The sequence below is a fragment of the Oncorhynchus keta genome, chromosome 35 (assembly GCF_023373465.1).
Source record: "Oncorhynchus keta strain PuntledgeMale-10-30-2019 chromosome 35, Oket_V2, whole genome shotgun sequence".
Classification (NCBI taxonomy): Eukaryota; Metazoa; Chordata; class Actinopteri; order Salmoniformes; family Salmonidae; genus Oncorhynchus; species Oncorhynchus keta.
This window is the reverse complement of record NC_068455.1, coordinates 20,804,237-20,812,203: the sequence shown is the minus strand read 5'-3', so window position 1 is coordinate 20,812,203 and position 7,967 is coordinate 20,804,237.

The window sequence follows — 7,967 nt, the reverse complement described above, 5'->3', positions numbered from 1 at the left end:
CCCTCAACCGTAAGCCTCTCCAGAGGGTAGTGAGGTCTGCACAACGCATCACTGGGGGCAAACTACCTGCCCTCCAGGACACCTACACCACCCGATGTTACAGCAAGGCCATAAAGATCATCAAGGACATCAACCACCCGAGCCACTGCCTGTTCAACCCGCTATCATCCAGAAGACGAGGTCAGTACAGGTGCATCAAAGCTGGGACCGAGAGACTGAAAAACAGCTTCTACCTCAAGGCCATCAGACTGTTAAACAGCCACCACTAACATTGAGTGGCTGCTGCCAACACACTGACACTGACACTGACTCAACTCCAGCCACTTTAATAATGGGAATTGATGGGAAATGATGTAAATATATCACTAGCCACTTTAAACAATGCTACCTTATATAATGTTACTTACCCTACATTATTCATCTCATATGCATACGTATATACTGTACTCTATATCATCGACTGCATCCTTATGTAATACATGTATCACTAGCCACTTTAACTATGCCACTTTGTTTACATACTCATCTCATATGTATATACTGTACTCGATACCATCTACTGTATCTTGCCTATGCTGCTCTGTACCATCACTCATTCACATATCCTTATGTACATATTCTTTATCCCCTTACACTGTGTATAAGACAGTAGTTTTGGAATTGTTAGTTAGATTACTTGTTGGTTATTACTGCATTGTCGGAACTAGAAGCACAAGCATTTCGCTACACTCACATTAACATCTGCTAACCATGTGTATGTGACAAATAAAAATGGATTTGATTTGATTTGATGCTTCACGGTGGGAACCACACAAGTGGAGATCATCTGTTCACCTACTCTGCATCTCACAAAGACATGGTGGTTGGACCCAAAAATCTCAAATTTGCACTCATCAGACCAAAAGACAGATTTCCACTGGTCTAATGTCCATTGCTCGTGTTTCTTGGCCCAAGCAAGTCTCTTATTATTATTGGTGTCCTTTATAGTAGTGGTTTCTTTGCAGCATTTCGACCATGAAGGCCTGATTCACTCAGTCTCCTCTGAACAGTTGATGTTGAGATGAGTCTGTTGAACTCTGTGAAGCATTTATTTGGTCTGCAATCTGAGGCTGGTAACTCTAATGAACTTATCCTCTGCAGTAGAGGTAACTCTGAGTCTTCCTTTCCTGTGGCGGTCCTCATGAGAGCCAGTTTCAAATCAAATCAAATCCAATTGTATTTGTCATATGCGCCGAATACAACAAGTGTAGACCTAAATGTGAAATGCTTACTTACAAGCCCTTAGCCAACAATGCAGTTCAATAAATAATTAATCAAATATTTACTAAATAAACTAAAGTAAAAAAAATTGAATCAATCAAAAAGTAACACAATAAATGTACATAACAATAACGAGGCTGCATACAGGGGGTACCGGTACCGAGTCAGTGTGCAGGGGTATAAGTTATTTAAGGTGATTTGCAAAATGACTATGCATAGATAATAAACAGCATACTGTAGCACTTGGTTTTTGCGACTGCACTTGAAGAAACTTTCAAAGTTCTTGAAATGTTCCGCATTGACTGACCTTCATGTCCTAAGGTAATGATGGACTGTCATTTCTCGTGTCTTATTTGAGCTGTTCCTGACATAATATGGACTTGGTATTTTACCAAATAGGGCTATCTTCTGAATACCAAACCTACCTTGTCACAACAAAACTGATTGGCAAAAACGCATTAAGAAGGAATTAAACAAATGAACAAGGCACACCGGTTAATTGAAATGCATTCTGGGTGACTACCTCATGAAGCTGGTTCAGAAAATGCTAAGAGTGTGCAAAGTTTTCATGAAGGCAAAGGGGTGCAACTTGAAGAATCTCAAATATAAAATATATTTTGATTTGTTTAACACTTTTCGTTTAACAATTTTTGTTTAACACTGTTTTGGTTACTACATGATTCCATATGTTATTTCATTGTTTTGATGTCTTCACCATTATTCTACAAGGTAGAAAACAGTAAAAATAAAGAAAAACCCTTGAATGAGTAGGTGTTTCCAAACGTTTGAATGGTAGTGTACATCAATAACTCCTTATTAAATACTCTGAGATACTTTGAAGCCTGTTATAACATAACATCTTCGGAAGATGCTTGTGAAGCATCTTCACATCTTCATTGTGGACTACAGGAAAAGGAGGACCGAGCACACCCCCATTCTCATCGACGGGGCTGTAGTGGAAAAGGTTGAGAACTTCAAGTTCCTTGGTGTCCACATCACCACCAAACGGACATGGTTGTCCGTTTGGTTGCGCAGCAACTCACTGTTGCGCAGCAACTCACTGCCTTCCTGAAGACAAACAATGTATACGAAATGCTTCAGTCTGGTTTTAGACCCCATCATAGCACTGAGACGGCACTTGTGAAGGTGGTAAATTACATTTTAATGGCATCGGACCGAGGCTCTGCATCTGTCCTCGTGCTCCTAGACCTTAGTGCTGCTCTTGATACCATCGATCACCACATTCTTTTGGAGAGATTGGAAACCCAAATTGGTCTACACGGACAAGTTCTGGCCTGGTTTAGATCTTATCTGTCGGAAAGATATCAGTTTGTCTCTGTGAATGGTTTGTCCTCTGACAAATCAACTGTACATTTCGGTGTTCTTCAAGGTTCTGTTTTAGGACCACTATTGTTTTCACTATATATTTTACCTCTTGGGGATGTTACTCGAAAACATAATGTAAACTTTCACTGCTATGCGGATGACACACAGCTGTACATTTCAATGAAACATGGTGAAGCCCCAAAATTGCCCTCGCTAGAAGCATGTGTTTCAGACATAAGGAAGTGGATGGCTGCAAACTTTCTACTTTTAAACTCGGACAAAACAGAGATGCTTGTTCTAGGTCCCAAGAAACAAAGAGATCTTCTGTTGAATCTGACAATTAATCTTAATGGTTGTACAGTCGTCTCAAATAAAACTGTGAAGGACCTCGGCGTTACTCTGGACCCTGATCTCTCTTTTGAAGAACATATCAAGACCATTTCGAGGACAGCTTTTTTTTCCATCTACGTAACATTGCAAAAATCAGAAACTTTCTGTCCAAAAATGATGCAGAAAAATTAATCCATGCTTTTGTCACTTCTAGGTTAGACTACTGCAATGCTCTATTTTCCGGCTACCCGGATAAAGCACTAAATAAACTTCAGTTAGTGCTAAATACGGCTGCTAGAATCCTGACTAGAACCAAAAAATTTGATCATATTACTCCAGTGCTAGCCTCTCTACACTGGCTTCCTGTCAAAGCAAGGGCTGATTTCAAGGTTTTACTGCTAACCTACAAAGCATTACATGGGCTTGCTCCTACCTACCTCTCTGATTTGGTCCTGCCGTACATACCTACACGTACGCTACGGTCACAAGACGCAGGCCTCCTAATTGTCCCTAGAATTTCTAAGCAAACAGCTGGAGGCAGGGCTTTCTCCTATAGAGCTCCATTTTTATGGAACGGTCTGCCTACCCATGTCAGAGACGCAAACTCGGTCTCAACCTTTAAGTCTTTACTGAAGACTCATCTCTTCAGTGGGTCATATGATTGAGTGTAGTCTGGCCCAGGAGTGGGAAGGTGAACGGAAAGGCTCTGGAGCAACGAACCGCCCTTGCTGTCTCTGCCTGGCCGGTTCCCCTCTTTCCACTGGGATTCTCTGCCTCTAACCCTGTTACGGGGCTGAGTCACTGGCTTGCTGGGGCTCTCTCGTGCCGTCCCTGGGGGGGTGCGTCACCTGGGTGGGTTGATTCACTGTTGTGGTCGGCCTGTCTGGGTTGCCCCCCTTGGGTTGTACCGTGGCGGAGATCTTTGTGGGCTATACTCGGCCTTGTCTCAGGATGGTAAGTTGGTGGTTGAAGATATCCCTCTAGTGGTGTGGGGGATGTGCTTTGGCAAAGTGGGTGGGGTTATATCCTTCCTGTTTGGCCCTGTCCGGGGTGTCCTCGGATGGGGCCACAGTGTCTCCTGACCCCTCCTGTCTCAGCCTCCAGTATTTATGCTGCAGTAGTTTATGTGTCGGGGGGCTAGGGTCAGTTTGTTATATCTGTCTTCTATTCGGTGTCCTGTGTGAATCTAAGTGTGCGTTCTCTAATTCTCTCCTTCTCTCTTTCTTTCTCTCTCTCGGAGGACCTGAGCCCTAGGACCATGTCCCAGGACTACCTGACATGAGGACTCCTTGCTGTCCCCAGTCCACCTGGCCATGCTCCTGCTCCAGTTTCAACTGACCTGAGCCCTAGGACCGTGCCCCAGGACTACCTGACATGAAGGCTCCTTGCTGTCCCCAGTCCACCTGACTGTGCTGCTGCTCCAGTTTCAACTGTTCTGCCTTATTATTATTCGACCATGCTGGTCATTTATGAACATTTGAACATCTTGGTCATGTTCTGTTATAATCTCTACCCGGCACAGCCAGAAGAGGACTGGCCACCCCACATAGCCCGGTTCCTCTCTAGGTTTCTTCCTAGGTTTTGGCCTTTCTAGGGAGTTTTTCCTAGCCACCGTGCTTTTACACCTGCATTGTTTGCTGTTTGGGGTTTTAGGCTGGGTTTCTGTACAGCACTTTGAGATATCAGCTGATGTACGAAGGGCTATATAAATAAATTTGATTTGATTTGATTTGATGGTCCAAGCACACCAAGACAGTCGTGAAGAGGGCACGACAAAACCTATTCCCCCTCAGGAGACAGAAAAGATTTGGCATTGGTCCTCAGATCCTCAAAAGGTTCTACAGCTGATCCATTGAGAACAACCTGACTGGTTGCATCACTGCCTTGTATGGCAACTGTTCGGACTCCGACCGCAAGGCACTACAGAGGGTAGTGCGTACGGCCCAGTACATCACTGGGGCCAAGCTTCCTGCCATCCAGGACCTCTATACCAGGCGGTATCACAGGAAGGCCCTACGAATTCTCAAAGACTCCAGACGCCCAAGTCGTAGACTATTCTCTCTAATACTGCACAGCAATCGGTACCGGAGCACCAAGTCTAGGTCCAAAAAACTTCTAAACAATTTCTACCCCCAAGCCATAAGACAACTGAACATCTAATCAAATGGCTACCCAGATTATTTGCATTGCCCCCCTCTCATTTATGCTGCTGCTACTCTCTCTTATTACATATCTATACATAAGTCACTTTGATAACTCTACCCACATGTATATATTACCTTAACTACCTTGACGAACCATCATACCCCCTGTATATAGCCTCTATTGTTATTTTACTGCTGCTCTTTAATTATTTGTTACTTTTATTTCTTTTTTTGTGTATTTTTCTTAAAACTGCATTGTTGTTTAAGGGCTTGTAAGTAAACATTTCACTGTAAGGTTGTATTCGCGCATGTGACAAATACAATTTGATTTTAAAGTAATTTGGGATATTTCCTGTGAGTGGAGTCTGTCATCTTAACAGTGGATATCTTCATATCATCTTTACAATTGTCAAAATGCCACAATGTTTTTCTGTTGTAAACTATGAGCATTTGTTGATGATATGTTAGCAACAACTGATATGTTAATTTCCTAATTTTGTTGATCTATTTAAGATTTTGCTTCGTGATCTTTTCTCATGCCACTGCCTATTAAAAAAGATGAATGTATTTATTCTATTGAAATAATCACTTTCAGTTGGCGTATTTCATTTTGAACAACAGTTCAATCCACAATAATTTTCAAATCACCACTTTTGCTAATTGAAATAGGCCCAATATCTCCGATGTGGAAGCAAATAGATAATCCTTAACTTGCTCAAACGAAATTTTGTGTAAACGATTCATTATGCCAATGACAAAACAGCCGATATTGAAATTATACATGTGCATTTTAAGAAGCCTACATTTTTGGTGCATGTGTAATTTGATCGATTAATGGCCTCCAATGTTGTTATGAAAACTTTAGCATATTTTGAACATCACATTGTGTGAACAGTGTTCGTATCGTAACATATTTTAATCAGTACAACTAAATGAGTGGACATTTCCAAAGACAGTATCCTTTTCGAAATTCATTTTCATGCCATAATTTTATTTAATCACAGTGTGATTACTTTTCGATACAGACTTCAACTAAGAAAAAACTAAAGGACTTATTCAACATTGAGCATGTGTTAGTCGAATGAAGCCTGCATTCAGATAAAATTAGGGGACAATTTATCATCTAATATTCCACATTTATTATGACCCCCCCCCCTCATTTAGGCTTGCACTGTCTCACTTTTGATCATCTGATTGGACGGTCATGTTTGTGTTGCAGATTGTGTCAAAATAAATGTTTTTGATGGAAATGTTCAGTTTCTCTGGAATTGAGAAATATGTGGAGAATGATATCACAACATACACTCGAAGAAGAAGCGTCAGCAAATTACATGCCACAAATAATATATATTTTGACGTTTTCGATCCTAGGCCTTTGGTAGGTTACAGTGGCGTACTATGCCTCCTTGAATCAGCAACATTTGCCCCCGCACGGTGGCGACAGAGACAATGAAAGCAACAAGCAATTCAATTCCTCAAGTCTATTCCTTGTTTTTGTAGTTCAAAGGTGCATTCGAGATGTTGCAATTGGTTTAACATCTTGAGCTGTGTCTATTTGTGAAATAATTTGTGATTTTTTTTCTTCATAATTGCTGGTGCACATATTTCCGTTATGATGCGTACTATGCCTGGACCTAGACTTTTTGCGATGGAACCCTCAAAGTCTAGGTCTGCCTATAGCTTATACCGCACAATCATGTTGTTGAATTTGACACACTTTGGGTAAATGCGCCATGATATTTCAGGTCATGCGTTTCATCAAACATTTTCATTGTTAAAAGCATGTACACTCTTAGAAAAATAGGTTCTGGAAATAACCAAAAAGGGTTCCATGCTTGCTTCATATATGGCACCCCTTAAGGTTCTATATATAACCGGAATTGGTTTAATTTAGAACCCTATATGGATCCAAGGATTCATATTTTTGGTTCAGTGAAGAAGAACCCCTGGAGTTCTGATCAAAGAACCATATAAAAGGGTTCTATATAGAACCTTAAACGGTCATTTACATGATGCAAGCGATGGATCCCAAAAAGTGTAGAAGAAAGGGATCAAGGGATTCAATGTAGGCTCAGGTTATTGCCGCAAACACAATGATTGGACCCATCCACCTCCCTTCGATCAAGCCATGAACTGACCCCCTCCATCTTCGGAGGATGCAGCTTTCAAAGACTTGGCCTCTATTGAATGACCTGTCATTATATCGTGTTTGTTCGTTGTTTTCTCTGCTTCTCTGCTATTCAAATCTGGAATGAGAACATAATTATCTTCTGCGAATGAAATTATTTATCTTTTTTAGTCACATCAACAACTTTTCCTCTTAACTTTTTGAAACAACTGCTGTTTTGACCACTTTTACCAGCCCTTTAGATGAAAGCTTAGTGAATGCCATATTTGTCCATTTCTCTGCTATTCAAATGTGCAATCAGATCAAAGATAGATTGTACTGATCCAACGATATAGCTGTTTAAGTAACTGTGTCAACAACTTTTCATCTGAACTTTTACAAACAACTGCCATTTTGACCACTTTCCTAACAAGTTAGACAAAAAGTTGGAGAGTATAACATCTCAGTCTACTTTGCTAGTCAAATCTGGAATCTGAACAGAAATACAGTATATTGTACCGATCTAATGATACAGCTGTTATAGTAAACACATCAACTTTTCGTCAAAATGTTTTCAAACAACTGCTGTTTTGACCACTTTCCCTACACTTTAGACACTTTATGACATTGTGGTACATTTCTTTGCTAATCAAATCTGGAAATGAGAATATAAATATCTACTGCCAATCAAGAGGTACAGCTGTTTTAGTAACCACATCAACTCATTGTTGAATTAACTTTTTAGAAGTTACAAATTATAACAATGGGTGAGAGCACATTCTAAGCATGAGACAATGAGT